At 39.3% G+C, this 21335-nt stretch overlaps 1 protein-coding gene across 6 annotated transcripts in view; it reads right to left on the reverse strand.

The window, feature by feature from the left end:
- Positions 1–21335, reverse strand: part of RBFOX3 (RNA binding fox-1 homolog 3) — a 967429-nt gene that overhangs the window by 618172 nt on the left and 327922 nt on the right. For 4 of the 6 annotated variants that reach the window (XM_072645213.1, XM_072645209.1, XM_072645206.1 and 1 more), the window contains one exon: positions 12615–12655. The gene's annotated coding sequence lies outside the window, so the exon portion shown is untranslated. Of the gene's footprint in view, positions 1–12614; positions 12656–14085; positions 14141–21335 lie in introns of all 6 variants that reach the window. The other 2 variants (XM_072645208.1, XM_072645210.1) reach the window with 1 other exon arrangement.

Consider the following 21335-nt stretch of genomic DNA (forward strand, 5'->3'; position numbering starts at 1 on the left):
GAAACAACTTGCCCACCTCAAGAAATAGTGTATTTCATTTCAATAAGACTTTATTATTATTAAACACTGACTGTATACAAGACTGAGAATACAAAGGCACTGAGACTCTTTCCCTTCAAAAAGCTTACGGGGTATTCTTTCCCCTTGGGAGTTGCAGCATACATAGTATACACATAAGTATGAAATTATCTGAAGAGGGAGAGAGACTAGGTGGACCAGGAAAGGCTTCCACTTAGGGGCTGGCACCTGAACTGAGTATTGAAGGAAGCAAAGGATTCTAAGAGACATAGGTGAGGAAAGAGTGCATTCCAAGCATAGAGGACCACCTAGGCAAAGGCACAGAGGTGGGTGAGAAAAACATAGAATTTGGAGAACAGCTTGGAAGAGTAAGATAAGGCAGAGAGTAAGCTAACTCTCTGCCAGCCAGAGAGTTCAGAAGGGGAAGGGACAGAGAAAGAATTTTTAAATTCATTATTTTTAATTGTAGTTGGTGACTAGAAAGCAGGTTTTTTTTCATTGTTGCAAATATAACAAAAGATTGACTCTGGGCAAAGATTTCACCCTCTACCACTAAGGGTAGAAAGGCTCAGACATGCAGACCTGGATGCAATTCTGTTAGACCCTTGCTTTTGAGGAGAGGGGTCAGGGTCTTTTTTCTCCTACTCTCTGGTTATTTACACTCTTCAGCCCTAGTGAAAATTATTTAAAACTTAGGTTTATGTCTAAGGTCTCCTCAAAAAGGAGTTGAAAGGTACTCAATATAAGATGTAGATAAAGGACAGCTATTTATTTCCTTCCGCTGCCCCCACCACTGACATGAATGTTTACGACACAAAACACTCATAGACACATGCAGTAGGGAAGGAGGGAGAGAGAGAAGAGAGAGAAAGACAGAAGGGAGGGAGAGAGAGAGAGAGAGAGAGAGAGAGAGAGAGAGAGAGAGAGAGAGAGAGAGAGAGAGAGAGAATGAGAATATGCAAGGGCATTTATTAAACATTTACTATGTGTCACAAACCTGGCTCTGTTCTGGGGAAATAAATGTAAGCAAATAGGACGGTCCCTACCCTCCAGACAACACAAAAAAGGGGGAGATGGAAGAAGAGTGAGTATGGAATGAAAATATCTGAGAAATGGCACAGAAAGCCTGGTTCCTGTCAAGATATAGTGAAAACTCATCCATCATATCATCACTGTCCCACCCCCCCAATCTGGGAGGTGCGGAAATATGGAGGGAGATATGAAGATGATAACCAGAGTGTAGGCAATACAAGAAAGAGAGAGCCAGGGACTGGTCTTCTCCAAGAGGGGTATAGTTACAGAAATCTCCCCTCTGCTGTCAGTGAGCTCTCACTTAGGGACCCAAGTGCTACAGCAGATCTCTCACCTCTCAAATTCACAAGTTTGTCTTCAAGGCTGGAGGCATCACATCTCAGAATCACTATAAAGTCACCTCTATTCAGGGAAAGAAACACAAAATAGAAGAGGAAGGGGGGTGGATCCAGGTTCAGGATCACCTAAATAACACATGTGCCTGCAGTCATGACTACTGGTGAGGGGAAGTCCCAGAGAGACAGAATTCCATAACACAGATTCGAGAAAGAGAATAATTCAATTCAATAAACATTTACTAAGTACTTACTACGGTAACAGGCACTATGCCAAGTGCTACAGTTACAAATAAGAAAAAAGACAGTCCCTGACCTCAAAAAGCTTACAGTCTAACTGAAGAAGACAACATACAAAAGGAAACTGCAAAGTAGTAGATGAGGCTCCACCAGCGGGTCATGTTTCATGGAATGAAAACCCAGAAGAGCAGCAGACAGAAAGTGAAGCCTTATCTGGAAAGTACAGATCTAGCCCTGCATAAAGGGGGAAGTTAGCGTTCTATCTTCCAGCCCTCTAATCAGAACAACAGCAAAAACCTATCTTTCCTTTTAAAAGTCTACTGAGTGGCTGGTTCTTTGTGACTCAATTACCAATCTTCTTTTTCATATGTCCCAATAAGGGACCAACGCACTTCTGTGCCAAATCTTTCAGCACAGAGACAAAAATGTGGTCCACTGGCAGTGACTGACTACCTCACAGATTGTGAGATGGAACTCAGTTGATTTATCACCATTATAGAAGCAGACATCTGACTGAGAAAAGCTGGAAATAAACACATGTGATTGGTTGGGCCATAGTCCAGGAAATTCTCACCATCTAGAAGTTCAGCCTGTGACATTCACCAAAGATTTCAATAGTAGCCCCACAATTTCAGTCTGTGAAGGTGAGAGTTGGAAGGGGGAAGGGAAGGAAAAAAGCATTTATATAGTACCTACTATATGCCAGGCACTGTGTTAAGCACTTGTTACAAATATTATTTCAGTTGATCCTCACAATCAGCTTATAAGGTAAGTGCTATTATTACGCCTATTGACAATGGGAAAAATAGAAGAACACAGAAGTTAAGTGACTTGCCCAGGATCACAACACTTGCAAGCATCTAAGGCTTGATTTGTACTCAAGTCTTCCTGGCTCCAGACCCAGAGCTCTATCCACTGTTCCATCTAGCTGCCTCAGCAACTATCTAGATCACCATATATGAGATTCAGCACTTGGTGTTTTGCCCAAAGTCTCCTCATTTGTTACTTCAGATGAATTTCGGCTACAATTGTTTAATCCACAACCACAGCCACAACCACTCCCAAGTAGAGGAAAATGGGGAATGTGGGGTATTGGGGTTGTCTGCATAGCAAGAGCTTGTCTTTAACTGGCAGTAGAGTTGAAAACTACATATGTGTATACATACATATACACATACGTACTATATATATATGTATACATATATATATATATACAAGAAAACCATATTATATAATATATTCACTAAGTAACCAAAGAGGTCAATCAGCCTGTGTTTGAAGATCTCCAATGAGGGAGACCCTATCACCTCTCAAGGAAGCCCATTCACTCTTGGACAGTCTGACAGTCTAATTGTTGACAATCTTTTTCCAAACATCAAGATTAATTTGACTTCTCTGCAACTTCTTTCTATTGCTCCTGGCTCTGCTCTTTGGAGCCAAATAAAATAAGTCTAATTTCTCTTCCATAATTGTTGTTGTTTAGTCATTTCAGTTGCATCTGACTCTTTTTGACCCCACTTGGGGTTTTCTTGGCAAAGATACTGGAGTGTTTGCCATTTCCTTCCCTAGCTCATTTTACAGATAAGGAAACTGAGATAAATAGGATTAAGTGACTTGCCCAGGATACACAGCTACTAAGCATCTGATACCTGACGTGAACTCACGAAGATGAATCATCCTGACTTCAGGCCTGATATTCTATCTACTGTGCCACCTACCTTCCCCATCTTCCATATTACAGCCTTTCAAATACTTGAAGACAGCTATCTTGTCCATTTGAACCTTCTCTTTTAAAGAAAAAACATTTCTAGTACTTTTCAATTGATCCTCATGCAGGCAAGTCCCTAGACCACCTCGGTTACCCTCCTCTAGACTGACTCTCCAACCAGGTTGCTGATGTCCTTTATAAGCAGTAATGCATAGAACTAAACACAGGGCTGTAGGTGAGGTCTGATGAATAGCAAGTATAATGGGAATATCATTATCTATGGAGTCCTGGAAGCTATTAAACTTAATGAAGCCCAAGTTCACATTTCATTTTTTTTGGTCACCATATCATAAATGCTAATTCACGTTGAATTTCTAGTCCACTAAAATTCCCAGATTTTTTTTTCAGAATAACCACTGTCTAGCCACCATCTCCACCATCTTTTACTTGAAAATTAAATTTTAGTACCCATTTGTACACATTGTATTTATCCCTATTGGATTTCATTTTATTAGATTCAGTCCAGTGCTCTAACCTGTCAAATATTATTTTAGATACTACTAGATCTACAAATTTGATCAGCATGTCATCCATTGCTACTATTGTTCACTCATGTCCAACTCTTAGTGATATCATTTTGAGGGTTTTCTTGGCAAAGATACTGGAGTGGTTCGCCATTTCCTTTTCCAGTTCATTTTACGGATGAGGAAACTAAGGCAAACAGGGTGAAGTGACTTGCCCAGGGTCACAACTAGTAAGTATCTGAGGCTGGATTTGAACTCAGGGAGGTGAGTCTTCGTGATGCCAAGCCTAGTGCTCTATCTACTGTGTCACCTAGCTGCCCATCTGAATCACTGAAAAAAAAATCTTAAACAGCACAAGATTCCTTAAGTATGCCATGGGAGAGCTCTTGCCTCTTACTATCCTGACAATGAGACTTTAACAACCGTACTGAATCTAGCCATCCAACCAGTTCAGAATCCTTCTGACTGGATTGTTTCCTAGCCCAAATCTGTCCACATCTTCTAGGTGGCATAGTAGAAAAAGCCCTAGATCTGGAGTCAGGAAGACTGGAATTCAAATCTGGTCTCAGACACATACCAGCTCACCTAGGGAAGTCAAGTTAACCTCTCTTTGCCAGTTTCCTCATTTGTAAAATGGGGATAAAAATAGCACCCATCTCCCAGGGAATTTGATGATATTTGTAAAATGATATTTGTAAATGATATTACCAGTACAGTGCCTGGTAATAGTAAGTGCCATATAAATGAAAACTATTATTATTTTTATTATTTTCTCCACAAGAATAGTATGTGTTATTTTATGAAGAGTTTTGCTGAAAGTCTAGTAAAAGATAGCAATCACATTCTCCTCATCTACTACGTCAGTGATTTTATTGATAAAAGAAATGAGGAAATGCTGTCTCCTGTTCTTTATGACATCATGCTGGTTCTGTCATCATTGTTTTTCTTTCTACTTTTTTTCCCAACCATCTCTTTAATGATCCCTTATATATTCTCCTCCCCACTCCACCCTCAAAGAATTGAATTGAAACTCACTGACCTAGAGTTTGCAAGACTCTGTTGCTTTCTTTTCATTTCTGAAAATTGAGAAACCTGTCTCTCTCCAGCTATCTTTACCAGGCAGAGTCATGTTATTAAATGTTTAACAACCAGCTCACAGAGGGAGGGGTGTTGGGGGGGAGAAAGTATATAACATGCTTTTAAGCTTAATGTGATTATTAACATTTTTGAATCCTTTTCTTAAGTCTAGATAATCAACAAAATAGTGGTAAGTCAAGCCATTATGTATAATGTTTATAGATTTCCTACATGTAAATGCTTGCACTGAAAATTTAACAATTGACTCTCATAAGGCAGTTTGAACTAGCACCAACACACCACTGTCTCTCCTGTCTTCTATAATCTTTCAGATATAATGGAGAGTGGCTGAGATGGCACATGTGCCTGACTATGTAGCTCAGCTAGGTCAGGGGACCTGAATTAAAGGACAATAAATGAGATGCTCCCTTATTTACTGATTTTCATTACCAAATCTGTCTTAACTATCTTGGCTCCATAATTTCCAGTACAAAGATCATTTTCCTTGGAAGATTAAACAAGCAAGATAAAATTTGAATAGTTCTGTCTTTTGTGTTTGTCGGTTATTGTCCCAATCACTGTAAGCAAAATTTCTAGCCTTTATTTGACTCTCTGTTTCCTCCAAACACAGCTTTTTAAAAAACAAATAAATCTTTTTGTTTTCCTTATGTTTTTTTCATCAACCTCAGCTGATTCTGAGCTTTAGTATGGCTGATATTTTCTTACAGATTCATGACACTCTCTTGAATTCATCCTCTATTACCTGGCCTTCCTTCTACCTTTTGTGTCTTTCTTTTTAAGCCTAAGGTGCCTGGTGAGATCCTTTTTCACAGCGTAGACAGCTGTCACTCCATCTGTATAACAGCTGGTCCTGTGAACTCTACATGTGCATCACACCAGGTTTGTATGGCCTGGAGGTAGAGAAGACTGAACCAGAGCTGACCCAATGTACCTGAGTGGGTGACAGAAGGATTGAGGATGGAAAGGAAAGTCTCTATATTGTGTCCACGTGCTCTCATTTAATGGAGTGAAGGCAGAGGAAAAGTCTAAGGAGGGTATTTTTTGACCAAAAACACTTTTGCCCCAGAACTCTACCAGAGGACAGTGAATGATGCATTGCTGAACTGGAACGTGAGAGCTGGCTGAGCTTTCCTGACACCTGCCTGATTTCAAATGGTGGTGTTCTTTCCTTGGCTTGCCAGGTACCCAATAAAACTTCCCAGCAGCTCTATGCCATCACTTAACATGATCCCCAATCACCCTCCCAGAATGCTTCCTTGGCAGGACCCTCAACATCCCACAAAAGCCCACAAATGGTGCCTTCCAGGCAGTATCTTCTAATAAATGCAAATCAGTTACTGCCTTGCTGTACAGAAGAAAAATAACTGTAAACAAAATCTCTGTTGCCATGGAGACCATTAAAAATAGATTGCCCACACTACCCTCTTCTTTCTGGGTAATATACAGCTGAGTTCCTTCACACCACATTATTATTACTTTTTAATTATGAATAATTTCCTCCTTTCCATAGGAAGATGGATTAAAGCACAGAACTTTCCAAATGAAGCCCCCTTTAGGATATATTTCAATATGCAAATGAAGGTGAGCATGCATTTTGAAGTGTTTATGCCACAAGATCCAAACCAGTTCTTTAACCCTTTCTGTACTGCCTGGGTTGCTCTCTCCCTTTACCCTCACTCCCAATTCTCTTTGTCTGCCTCCCCTTGGGGTTCACGCTTCAGTTTGGCAACATGTAGCCACTCAACCCATGGGAAGGTACCTAGATAAAAAAGGGGTTAATGACATGTTTTTTTTGTTTGTTAAGTAAACCTTTTCATCCGAATGATGTAAATTAGTTATAGTGGGGAAAGCTTTAGATTTGGAACATAGGGGCAAGTCCTTCTCTGGGCCTCAGTTTCCTTTTCTTTAAAATGATGATGGTTGGAGCAGAGGAATCCTAAGGTTTGTTCTAATTCTAAATCTACAATCCTATGATAATAAGATGGAAGGCATCCAATCCAAAATGTAACATATTATATTTCTAGTATAGAATTGAAGGAAAGATGGTACAGTTGGAGGGCAGTTGATGGGTCAAAGGAGTTCAGAGATCTGGCTTCTTAAGCTGATTATGCCATTGTGTGACCTTGGAGAAGGCACTGGACTGTAGCCCCCTAATCTGTGAAATGAGGGGGTAGAATCAGATTGGTTCTAAGCTCTCTCACAGTCCTAACATTCTATCATTTTAAACCCATGAGCAGTCTGATAATCCATGAAAAATTTTTTTCACAGCCTCAGCTTACATGTGACAAGATTTTGATTCCTCAGCTTTGCTCCTAGGATTTATCAAATGAGATCTGGAAGATGACCCTAAGCCTTCTAAGTTCTTTACTGACCAAATGAGGACGCTGCCACCCAGAGAGGTTATGTATGCAATGTGACACAGAAACTTGGTAACAGCTAGGTCTAGAACACAGAACCTACTGAGGTCTCATGGAATTGTTCTCTCTGAAAGTACCTCTGCATTCCACATAAGTGAAATCCGAACTATGTGGCAGAGACTGCTTTAAGAGTAGCCTAATGATGAGGCCAAGAAGGAGGAACAGAAGTCAACTATAAGCAAACATTAAATTAAACAGTCTTTAAGTCTACAGTATTTTGTGTGGACAAGGACCAGAGCCCAAAGAGGGGACTTCTAAGTTCTGCTAACATTTAGAATCCAGAGTCCTCAAATTCCATTGATTCCACTGATTGTCTTGGGCTGTAAATTCAAACACACACACACACACACACACACACACACACACACACACACACACACACACACACACACACACACACACCCCTACAAAAACACCAGGGAGGTTTTAAGAAAGCAGTGGCAACCCACCTCTGAAGTGTGTGAATAAATAAAATACACACTGACAATCACAGGTTTCTGAGTCTTCAATTTCATCTACAGGGTTCTGAATTTATGGAGCTGAAGCAATTTCTGAGATTGCCAAGAGAATCAGGCTTCGCTGTGATCCCAGGGACTTATGTCAGAGTTTCAGCACTCCAGCTGGAGCCCAATGAAAGAGGACAGGCCTTTTTTTTTTTTTGAATGAAAAGTCAAGAGGGGTCAGGGCACTGGCAGAATGAATTCCACAGAGTGCCTGTGCTGCCTGGGGTTAGGCTTGTCTCTTCCACTATGAGACTGGGATTCAACACTTGGTGTTTTGTCCAAAGTCTCCTCATTTGCTACTTCAGATGAATTTCGACTAAAATTGTTTAATCCCCAACCACAGCCACAACTACTCCCCAAGTAGAGGAAAAATTTTGGGGTTGTCTGCATGGCAAGAGCTTGCCTTTAACTGGAAATAGAGTTGAAAATGACATAGCTAGATAAATAGATAGAGATATAGTTATAGATATAGACATAAATATAGATATGAATACTTATAAATTCTAACATTTTCTATTTCCTGGACAAGATTCAATACTCTTTAGCATGAAGTGACTGGTTCAAGGTCACCAGAGAAGGAGGAGGAGGAGGAGGAAAAGTAAAATCAGTTCTTCTATAATGCTTATTTTGAAAATGCAAATTTGTTCCTACATAATTGATAAGCTGGAGAACAATGAGAATTTCACCTTGACTTTTGAGCAGTTTCATAATCCGCTTTAGCCCTGGCCCCCTTTGTCCCAGAGCAGCACAAGTCACCAAGGCCACCACCTTCCCCATAGCTGTCAACTTTGTCAGCCTAAGCCTGTGGGAACCAGGGCACTAGTCAAGCAGCTCAAGATATTAGAATGCCACTATGTGTTTAGTATTTCTGCATGTCCTCCTTATTTAACATGGGTAAAACTACTCTGCTATTTTTATCAGAATCTTATCTTTTTATATATCATTGATGCTTTTGAGTGCTGCGCTGCTAATGCCATTTTTCCTGTTGTTTTTATTGTGTAATTCTGCACAATGTGGTAATTTTTAGGAATGCGTATGTCACATTGTAGCTGAACTGACTGTAAAAATGATGACGATGATGATGATGATGATGATAACTGATAATACATACAGAAATCTAAAGCTTGCAAAGCACTTCTCGTTTGATCCTCATAACAACCCTGTGATATAGGTACTACTATTACCACCATTTTCAAGGTAAGTACACTAAGGCTAATAGACATGAAATGACTTGCTCAGGATCACATAGTTAGTCAATGGCAGAGGCAAGGTCTAAAACAAGGTTCTCTGACCAGGTTGAAATACAACATTTCCAGCTCCCTTGCCTCTGAATCACAGCTGCCCCTCCAATTCTAATCAAATTAACAAGGTGAAAAGGTTATCATACACACACACACACGCACGCACACATACACAACCCTGGCACTGAATGCTTATGGCATCAGAAGGGGAATAGGTCCAAATGACAAAACAAAGTGAAATATATATATATAGTAATGTAGTTCAATCGCTGACTCAACCAGTCATTGGATAGAGATGCATCTATGGGGGACTAGGTTAAATTAATTCTGGAATTTGTTGTTCCACTGAATGAGGAAGAACATAGAAAAGATACAGAATTGATAAACAATGATAATAACATTTCTATAATGCTTTAAGATTTGGAAAGGACATTTGATCCTCACAATAACCCTTCGAGGTAGGTGCTATTACCATCCCCATTTGAGAGCTAAAGAAATCGAAGAAGATGGAGGTCAAGTAATGGACCCAGGGTCACACACCTAGCAAGTGACAGTGTGGTACAGTCCAAAGAACACTGGGTTAAGAATCAAAAGACCTGGATCTTAGTCCCAGGTCTGGCATTGATTTATGTTTGACCATGAAAAACTCATTTCCTATATCTGGATCTCAGTTTTCTCATCTGTAAAATGAAGACATTGTACTAAATGATCTGTAAGATCCTTTTTTTCAGTTCTACAACCTGTGACTCTGAGGAAGTTTTGAGTTAAAGGTAGATCAGGTATTGACAACACTTTGATAAAAAATATCTAACTTCACCTCTTAAAACAGTCAACTTTTCACCATCAATGAAGTGTCTTTCCTCCTTCTCTGGGCCAACATGCAGATCCATCCTGTGTTTCAGTGATGCAGAGAGTTCTGGGAAAAACCTGGCACCCCAACCTTAACACACTTTCCACCACCCCTAGATCTACTTTCTCACTGGAACATGGTGCCTGAAAAGGAAGTACTGTCAGTTTCCTGATCACATAACCCCTTGCAAGAAAATGGCTGAGCTATGTAGTATGACAGGATCTTGACTCCTGGAGAACTGATATAGCATCTCTGGCTACATGGGCACAATCTTAAAAATAACTCCTTGATCTGTAGTTTGGGGTTATAACTGGCAGAATTCAAGAACAAATAGATGAAAATTGGAATCATCCTGCTTCCACACATGCTGGCTTTAATTCTTGGCCTCTCTTACTACTCTCAGATCCCTTGCCAACTCAGCCGCTTTCTGGACTCTAGGATTTTTGTAATCCTTGTACCATTTTGCCAATAGGCCTCCAGGTTATATGTTGCCCATCTCCTGCTTCCTCTCATTCTTGCCCCAAACATATCCATCCATGACATTCTCTCTGGATCTCACCCATATCCCTCATCCTTGCTTACTTAAAATGCTTTCCATGGGCACTATGTAAAAGCTTCTGAATTTTTGTTGACATTGACACAACCGTATCCAGATGATTTACAAGAATATTGACCCTACCACGGGGTAGGTGATAAGCTAAAGTAGGGTAAACAGGTGGTAGGACACTAGAGTGGAGGTATGGGAGAGACATGACAGATTGGATAAAGTGAAGCGCAGGTATCAATGGATGGGTACCAGGAGCTACCTTCCAGACAACTTTGAGATGCAACGATAGGAAATAATTTAAAGAAAGGCCTCCGGCGGCCTGTGAAGATGTTGAGTAAAAAGTCCTAGAAGGTCCTATAGTACAAAGGAAAGAACACTGGATTAAGTCTTGAGTTGGAATTCTAATTCTTCCACATACTACTTGTGTGACCTCAGATAAGTCACCTACCTTCTCCAGGTCTCCATTTTGCTCAATGAAGGTAGGGGTATGTGTGTGTGTGTGTGTGTGTGTGTGTGTGTGTGTGTGTGTGTGTGTGTGTGTGTGTGTGTGTGTGTGTGTGTATGTAACTAGACATTTAAGATTCCTTCTAGCTCTGCACATCTGTGATTACATAATTCATCGTAAAATTGGAGGACAGTTTTTCTGAAGGGAGAATTGACCAGGAGTCCTTTTGAGCCAGGCTCCCATAAGAGATCTATTATCTGATTTCAGAGGTCACAACACAGTTGTTTGTCCTGATTACAACAATCTGGAGTTAAAGGTCAAAGCTGCCACCTGCCAGGTGGAGCTGGCTAGAAACTAAAATAAACAAAGTGGGACACAGCCTTGACATGAAATCCCATGAGCTCAACTTTGGGCAGTAGGAAATGTGCTTTGGGAAAGCCCACTCTCCACATCCTTACCTGACAGCAATGGAATTTCACAGATGCTACAGCTTGCCTGCATCAATTCCCAGCACAGTAATCAGGCAGGGGAAAGGGCTTCCTACCCATTCCCCTACACATTCCCCTACCCCCTGGCCCTTCCTCCCCATTCAGGCTCCCCCAATCTCACCCCCGGACTTCATTATTGTTGTTGGGAGCAAAATAGGGGGAAGCAGCACTGTAATTCGCTAAGATAGAAGTGAAGGGAGAAAAGCAGTCATCCAACTGTCCCTGACTGTGAATTCGCCTACATTTCATCTCCACAGCCTCAAGATGGTAGAAAGGGAGAAAAACAAAAGAAAGGGATTTATGATTTCTTTTTAAAATCAACACTGTCCTCCAATTTAAGTATCTCAGAATTACCAAATATGGCCCAGTTGGAGATGAATGAGCTTGACTACAACCTGAACACATCTCAGTGAATATTCCCGGGGTTGAAGGTTCAAATATGATAAATTGTTTGAGGATCCTTGACAAGAAGACTTGCTAGTTCCTTATCATAATCTCCTGAAACCACTGCTTTTCTGCATCAACAGCCAAGCTCTTTAAATGAAAAAAATAAAAAAACAATGTTCTAAGAGCCCCACAATACCTGAAACTTGCACACTTTAAGGGGAAGAAGTGGGAGGAAAAAAAGGAAAGTCTTCTATCTGCATAGCCATTCACACTGTCTGCTTTTCATCCAGAGGAGTTGCCTGCATCCTTCATCAGGGTCAGACTTTCTTCCCCTTTACATTAATCACTACCCTCAGAACTCCTCAGGTTGGCCCATACTTTTCTTTCAGTTGGATAACCTCTTAAAGCAATATTGGAAAGAAGATCCCAAAACATGCCAGTTGGTCCTTCCAAGAGTAGGTACATGTAGCATCCACAAAACTACCCTTTTATGTTAATAATCTTGCACAAAGCATTTTGCATCAAGCAAAAAGCTATTTGCAAGACTCTCCAAAAGCAAATCAAAGGCAAGCTTCCAGTGGAAGAAAGGAAGAGGAGAGATGCACTCAAACACAGAAGTACATCGTGGTTTGCAATAGGCTTCCAGAAGTTAATTTGCAGCAAATTCCTCCAACCCTGGGGTGTGAGGCCACTCTGAAAAGGGGTGATGGAGAAACTGAAACAGAGAAACGATCCCAAACCAAGATAAAGAAACAGGACAAAAAATGTTTTAAGTACTCACAGCTTCACCTGTGGCTTGAAGCAAGTCCACTCTGATCAGACCTGCCATTTGGAAAAGAGATGAAAGATTTGTGAGAGAAATTATGCTATGCACAAAAAATAATCTTCACACACACACACACACACACGACAAAAAACAAGAAGAATAGTTCCTTGTTTAGAATGTATAGAATAAGTTGGATGATGGCACTGGCTTTGGTGGTGAGAAGACAAACAGGTTTGCAGAGACTATGAGAACCTTCTATATGCTAAGTCAGATGGGGTCATGACATAGCTAAGAATGCATCCTTATTCAATTTATAGCAATTATACTCACATTCTGCTAGACAAATAGATTTTACAAGCCTTCAGTTAAATGCAGATAATTATGGCTGCCAGTGTCGAGGGACTGCACTACCCAAGTTCAGGAGCTAGAATAGCATCCCCAAGTTCTACTAATGCTGTAAATTAGCAGGAAATATCCCAATGGCAGCGAAGTAATTACCAATGATTTCATTTTCCCTCTCACTCTGTTTCAGTGGGCTGCTATGCCTTGTGTGCGTGTGTGTGTGTTTCAGGCATATGCTGCTGTTAATGGCTCTTCTGGTGCTTCATCTGCTCACTAAGATTTTTTTTTTAATTTGAAAGCTCTCTCTCTCTCTCTCTCTCTCTCTGTGTGTGTCTCTGTCTCTGTCTCTGTCTCTCTCTGTGTCTCTGTGTCTCTGTCTCTGTCTCTGTCTCTCTGTCTCTCTCTCTCTGTCTCTCTGTGTCTCTCTCTCCCTCTCCCTCCCTCTCCCTCCCTCTCCCTCCCTCTCCCTCTCCCTCTCCCTCTCTCTCTCTCTCTCTCTCTCTCTCTCTCTCTCTCTCTCAATAGAGGCTTGTTGATGCTCCAATACCAGCTTTTGGGGAGGGTGAATGTACCACATCATTCTAGAAAAGCACAAGATGAAAATGCCATCACTGTCCTGCTCCCTTCGGCAACTGCTACTCAAATGTGGTTCCAGGGTCACTGGGTATGCAGTAGGCTAAGAAAAAAAGTTTTCCCCAGAACTTGTCAGAGAGGAGCCAAGCACTGAAGAAGAATCTCTCAGTCCTCCATTGCCTCACCTCCCACTCAATTCTATACCCATGCATTCTGGCTTCTGATCTCACTATGGAAATTGATGTTTGCCAAAGATGTTATATCTGCTAAATTCAATGAACTTTTCCTAGTCGTCATTGAACTTGACCTTTTTGAAGTTTATGATCCTGTCAACCACTCCCCTCATATCTAACAGCTCTTTCACATTCTCTTTGCTTAGTCCTTATCTATTTCCCACCTGCTATGGGAAGGTCCTCACCAAAGATATGTCTAGCACCCCATTCTCCCTCTATACTCTCTTGAATATTCCACTTAGGTCCATAAGCTTAATTATCAGCTCTATGAAAATTACTTCTATGTGGGTGTATAAATATACACATATATAAACACATATACATATATATATACATACATTAAAACAAAGTCAAGTACAAGTCATGTCCTCATTTCTCTGATGTCGTGGTCCTCTGAAAATGAAGAACAAACACAATATATATGTATATGTGTCTATCTAAATCTACATATACATATAGATCTCCAGACTTAGGAGAGAAGATAATTAATTCTGGTTTGAACATATTGAGTTTGAGATGTTAAAGAAACATCCAGAAGACATCCAACAGGCAGTTACCGATGTTAAAAACAGAACTCATTAACTTCTCTCCCAAGTCTGCTCCTCTTCTAAACATTTCTCTTTCCAGTAAGGGCACCAGCATTCTTCCAGTCTTCCAAATTTGCAGTCCCAGAATTATCCTTCGATCCGACCTCTCCTTCACCCCCATATCTAATCAGTACCCAAGTCTTTCCAATTCTCCCTGCACAGCATCTATCCCATCCCATCCATCCCCTTCTTTCCACTTACACAGCCATTACCTTAGCTCAGGTTCTCATCAGCTTCTCTGTTCTCCTTGCTTCTCTCTCCTCTCTAATCTATCTTCCATATAGCTCCCAAAATAATATTCCTAAGACACAAATCTGATGATGTCACTCTTGGTGCTATACAATTTTTCAGTGGCTACCTATTACTTCTAGAAAAAAAAATATAAATCATTCATACTGGAACGTAAATCCTTCCACAATCTGACTCTCATCTATCTTTTCAGAATTATTTCATATTCTTCTACTACACACACACTACATTCCAGACAAAACTTGCCTATTACCTGATCCACAATCTCAACATTGCCATCTCTATGCCTTTTTTTTGGCTTTCCCCCATGTTTAGAACATACTTATTCCTAACTCTTCATTTATATTCATTTGTTTGGTCATACTCAACTCTTCATGATCATAGCACGGCAATACTATCCATGGAGTTTCCTTGACAAAGATACTAGATTTGTTTGCCATTTCTTTCTCCAGTGGGGTAAGGCAAACAGAGGTTAAGTAACTTGCCCAGGGACAGCTGGTAAGTGTCTGTGGTTGGATCTGAACTCAGATCTTCCTGACTCCAGGCCCAGTGTTCCATCCACAGAGTCACCTAAATGCCTCCCCTTCACTCTTAGCATCCTTCAATACTTGGTTCAGGTACCATCTCCCCTACCTGATATCTCCCTTGTTAATACTGTCTCTCCCTCTTAAAAATTAAGTTGTATTTATTTATCTGTGTACATATCACATCCAGTAGAATGGAAATGAATGGAAGTTTCTTGAGGACAGGTACTGGGCTTTTTTTGTCTTTGTATCCACAATGCCTAGGGCAGTGTCATATATATGGTTTTAATAAGACTTTGCAGAATTTAACTGAATTTTTAGACTCATACAATATTGTTACTATCTATGCAACTTAAAGGTTTCCTAATCTGCTCTGTGATTTTAGGAAGTAGAGGAATTACATTTTCAAATTCAATGGAAAAAAAATAAGAAATATTTTAGCTGTAGAACACCCAAGTAAGGATAGAAATGTATATTAGTATATATAAATCCAGATAAACAGGAGGTAATGCCATATACTGGAAAGACCAAAGATTAGGAGTCAGAAGACCTGATTTCTCATTCCAGGCTACCATTTGCTAGACATGTGATCTTAGAAAAGTCATTTAATCTCTTTGAGCCACACTTTTCTTATCAAAAAAAAAAAAAAAAAAACCCAACACAAAAAACCCCCTCAGGAGATGAGTACCTCCCTTCAGGGAAAGGATTTGTTTGAGAACCAAATCAGTGTATATGTAATAGAAACAGTATGATATGGAAATAATAGGACCTGGATTCAAAGTCCTTCTGTGTTAATTATTCCCCTTATCTTGTATAGAGCTTGTTTGGACAAAGTTGTTCACATTTTTACTCCCCCATTAGACTGTGAGCTCCTTGAGAGCAGGACTATTTTCATCTTCCTCTGTATCTGTAGCATTTATCACAGTGCCTGGCACAAAGTAAGTGCATAATAATTGCATATTAACTTGACACTTTTCTGGGGCCTCAGTTTCATTACTTGTAGACTAGGGATACAAATGCTTGTACTAATGCCAGTGCTGTGAAAAGCACTTCGTAAACCTTAAAGTACTATAAAACTGTGTGGGACTATTATTATCTGTAAAACAATTTGGATTAGATGGTATCTGAGGACTTTTCTAGCTCTAGATAACAATGATTCTGTGAAAATACTATTATTAAAATGTTATTATCATCATAGGGGACATCCCCTAAAATAATTACTCTCCTATATCCTCCTTTGGAACAAAAATAGAAGCTGTCCTCCTCTAGACATCTTTTTATACAGGTGTGCACATATTAACTGTATGTCTTTGGCTGAAAGCATCAGGTGAAGAGGCCAAGAATGAGGATTAGAGGGAAACAAGGGTATTTAAAAAGTACAGAGAAAATTGGGCTGTCTTAGTCATAGAATGAAAAAAATCAGCTCTTTTAGAAGAAAACAGAAGATGTAGAAAGTAAACAGAAGGACAGGTGAACAGCAAAAATGATCATTTGGGGCCTTCTCCTTTAACCCAAGATGATGAATTAGGGATACAGGAAATACAGAATTAATACCAAGAGATGAGTTTGATCGAAGAGAAAAAGGTATAAGGACAGTAAAGTTCTAGACTCATCGGTCCTGAATGTTAGTTATTAATTCATTTATGGAATCATTTATTTAACCAATTTTTATTAAGCACCTATTCTGTGTAGGACAATTATAGGAGACATTTACTGCCCACCTTTTCCAACACTGGAGGTACAAGTCAGGGGGAACTTGATTTGAGATAGGAAACAAATATTCAAAATGGCTCTGAGTCCTATCTATGTTCCTTCAGGGGCAGAATGTTTCTTTAGGGGCAGAGTGACAGAAACAGGGACAGAGAGTGCTATGAATAACATGGATTTTAACCTACCTAATACACCTTGATGTAGCTGTGGCACTCTAAATGTCCAAAACCAATGGATATAATAATAGAGGCAGTGAATCATATCACTCTTGACATTCTCACTATAAATTAAACTTTAAGAAGGCAAGAAAAGTTATAGCAAAGGGGAAAGATGGCTCACAGATTCTCCTCTGAGAGACTGATAAAAGAATTGGCTCAGTTGGTTTTATTGTGTATACAAAGACAACAAGGAACATCATTTCATGGGATATCTGGCCAACTCATAGTTTGCCACGTCCATATATTCCAATCTCTTAATTTTACAGATAAAGAAACTAAAGCCCAGGGGGATTACACGACTTGCCTTAAGCTATCTAGAAAGTGTCAGAAGCAGGATTTGAATCTAGGTCCACTGGCTCCAAGATTAGTGTTGACCATTACAGCACATTGCTTCTACCTTACATAACTGCAGAGGATAAAGAAATAGGGAAATTCTATGAAGAACTTCATAAGATGTTCGAGATTAAATCACCATATGCTCAGTTACTTTAATGAAGAAGTGGGAAAAGGTAAAGATGGAAAGAAATATGCTAAAAAAAATGAATTGGGAATTAGTAATGAGAGGTCAAAGACTCATAGACTACACTGAAGTCTCATGTCTATATATCTTGAATACTTTCTTCAGTAAAACTTATCAGTAAGAACTGGACGTGGTAATCACCCAGTAATATCAGGGGAGAAATGGAATTAGTTACATTTTAATAAAACAGGAAATAACTTATTATTAATATGGGAGACCACCTACTTGATAAGAGGGATGTGGAGTTGAAAGAGTACAGGACTTGAGGTCAGAGAACCTGGATTCAAATCCTACTGATGTTACTACACATGTATGTACCTAGGCAAGTCACTTAACATCTCTGGGACTCAATTTCCTCATCTATAAAATACATGATTTCTAAGATTCCTTCCAGCTTTAAATCTATAGTGCTATGGTCCTGGTGCAAAAATCAAAATTAGCACAAAGCCAGAAGAAAGAATTATTTGTGACCAAACCTTCCCTCTGAAGTTCCCAATAAAGACCACATGTGCTCTGCAACTTATAAGTCTCAGAGAGTCGCCTGGGACATTGAGAGGTTAAGTGACTTGTTTCAGGGTCACAAAGACAGTTATCAAGAGGTAAAACTAAAGCTCCCTGAATCTAAGATCAGCTCTCTATCCACTCTATCTAAGCTTTTCTAGAAAAATAAATAAAAGAAAAAGATACAACTGGATAAATTCAATTCTGAACTATTAAACAAGTTACTGATGTACAAATATAGGATATAGATGGAAGGATAAAGACACAAACTACTATAAATTTTATAGAGAAGTTTAACATGTAAATCAGATGTTATAACAAAGAATTGAAAGAGCATAAAAGAGCATCTTAGAAATATCTGGCTTACTTGCTGAGCAGAAGAATATGGCAGCCAAAGGCAATACTGATTTAGAATATAAATTCATTTATAGAATCTTATATAAATGGATAATAAAAATCATGATCAATATTAGATCATAAACAGAGAGCAATTTAATGAAAACTTGACAAGAAACACAATGAAGCAATGACATTTAAAAGTAAAAATGTAAGCAGTACAATCAATAAAAGAAAAATGGAAAAGATCTGCAAAGATTTTTATGGCAAACGCTCTTTCACCATCAAGAAAAGTGGGCACACCAACGTAAAACTCAAACATCAGTCTCAGTTGTGCTTATAATGGAAGCTGAATTTATTTTAAACAGAACAAAATAGGAGAGGCAACTGGATTAGACTAACTGTACCAAGGTGATGCAATTTTAAGGGTATTAAGGGATAGATTCACAATGTATCTAAAGGAGATGTCAAAAATATAGAAAAAAATCACATCTTATGAACACAATAAATAACAAAGACAACCAAAAGAGCACCAAATAACTACCAATATACTTGCCTTTCCATCTATGTGAAATGTTTATGAGAATCCTCATCATATATTTAGAGGGCACGCTCAGTAAGAATTTACTAAAGAACACACAAACGTTCACAAGCAATAATTCCTCGGTAAACTGCATCTTTTATCATCATACAACTTACTGGTGTAAAATGCAATGGATGTGAGATCAGAGGCCTAAGACTGCATCCCAGCTCTATCACTAATACTGATGTGATTTTGGCAGGTTACCAAACCTCTCTGAACCTCAGTCTTAATTTATAAAATGAGCATTTTAGACTATCGGACCTCTAAAACTGTAGAAAGAAATGGCAGACCACTTCAATATCTTCACCAAGAAAAACCCATATGGGATCATGAAGGACATACGGAAATGACTACCCAACAACAACAACAAAGGTCCCAATCAGCTTAGATCTATGACCTGATGACTAAAAATTTCATTGTGCTTACTGTTTGTTAATTACAAAAAATGCATGTGATTTCATAAGATAAAATGGTGCTGAGAGTTTCTTACAATAGTATGTCTCCTATCTATAGGATATAATAACAGATGATTTTCTCATTATAAATTGCAGGAAACCCAAAACAGTGAGACATAGGTTTGCTAACTATGCTTGCCATTGTCATAGAGATCTGGCACAGTTAATTCAAATGGAACAACTATTAGTTGGCTGATGGTAGCTTCTGTTTCCAGGTAATGATATACTAGTTACTTTAAACTCCAAAACACGGAATAATCTCTTGGAAAAGTTACATAACAACTCAAAAAAGTTTGGTCTAAACATTGACTCAGGAAAAATCAAGAGGATAATGAATGTCTATTGTTTGGATTACGATATTCGATATTCGGTTAAGAGACAACCTACTGAGTCTATCCACCAGTTTATATACGTGCATATGCATACATACATACACACACATACATATATATGAGCATATGTTTATGAAAGATAGTACAAATGGAGAATGCACTAATAACTGTTGTTTAGTCATTCAGTCATGTCCAACTCTTTAAGACCCTATGTTAAGCTTCAAACCAGCTTTTACATTCTCCTCCTTCACCCTCATAAAGAGGCTTCATAATTCCTCTTCACTTTCTGCCATTAGAGTGGTATCATCTGTACAGCTGAGATTGATTCATCCAGCCTGGCATGTCGCATGACATAGATAAATGAGGTGACAACATGCAGCCTTGTCATACTCCTTCAAGCTTAAAGCCATTGGTTATTCCATGTTCAGTTCTAACTGCTGCTTCTTGGCCCACACAGAGGTTTGTCAGGAGACAAGTGAGATATTCTGGTACTCCATCTCTTTGAGGACTTACCACATTTTGAATGATCCACACAGTAAAAGGCTTTAGTGTAGTTAATGAAGCAGAAGTAGATGTTTTTCTGGAACTCCCTTGCTTTCTACATCATCTAGAGAATGTTGGCAATTTGTTCTCTAGTTCCTCTGCCTCTTCAAAAACCAGCCTACTCTTCTGATAATTCTTGGTTCACATATTGCAGAAACCTAGTTTACTGAATCTTAAGTATAACTTTGTTGATATGCTAAATGAACACAATTGTTTGGTAATTTGAACATTCTTTGGCATTGTCCTTCTTTAGGATTGGGACAGAAACTGATCTTTTTTAATCCAGTGCTGGATCAGTAAGCACCCCAACATACATAGAGGGGCCTGCTACCACAGGTTCTTTGATCTGCTTTTCTAAAGGAAGGCAACATTTGAGGGGTTAACAATCACTTTAATCAAGCACAGGTATCAGAGAAAATCAATATCAAAATTTCAGAGAAATCAGAAATCAACAGACAGTGATTCCAAACTGCCTGACCATTAACATACATACATCTTTACCATGGAGGGAAGTACCAACACCTGGGTTTTCAAAGCTGGGAGGGGGGCTGTTTAACGGCTTCCCAGACTCTCATCCGACAATAAAACCTTCTTCCAAAAACTTAAGCTCCAAAGTAAAACCTTACTCTGAGTATTTATGCACTTTTCAGAGCCAGAGGGTATGACCCTCTGAGGTACTTGGGACCCTCCTACAAAACAACTCCCCCAATCAAGTTTCCTTCAATGGGCAGGCCCATCAATGTGTGGGGAGGATCTTCTTTAATCACATTCAAATGGAGGCGTTATACTTCTTGATTGTACTACAACAAAAACAGCAAAAGATCCTACTTTGCTTGGCCTCACCAGCAGCCACTATTGAGTTTTCCAAATTTGCTGGCATATTGAGTGCAGCACTTTAACAGTATCATCTTTTAGGATTTTAAATAGCTCAGTTGGAATTCGATCACCTACACTAGCCTTATTGTTAGCAATACTTTCTAAGGCCCACTTTGGCTTCGTTCTTCAGGATGTCTGGCTCTAGATCAATAAC

The sequence above is a fragment of the Notamacropus eugenii genome, chromosome 2 (genome assembly GCF_028372415.1).
Source record: "Notamacropus eugenii isolate mMacEug1 chromosome 2, mMacEug1.pri_v2, whole genome shotgun sequence".
NCBI lineage: Eukaryota > Metazoa > Chordata > Mammalia > Diprotodontia > Macropodidae > Notamacropus > Notamacropus eugenii.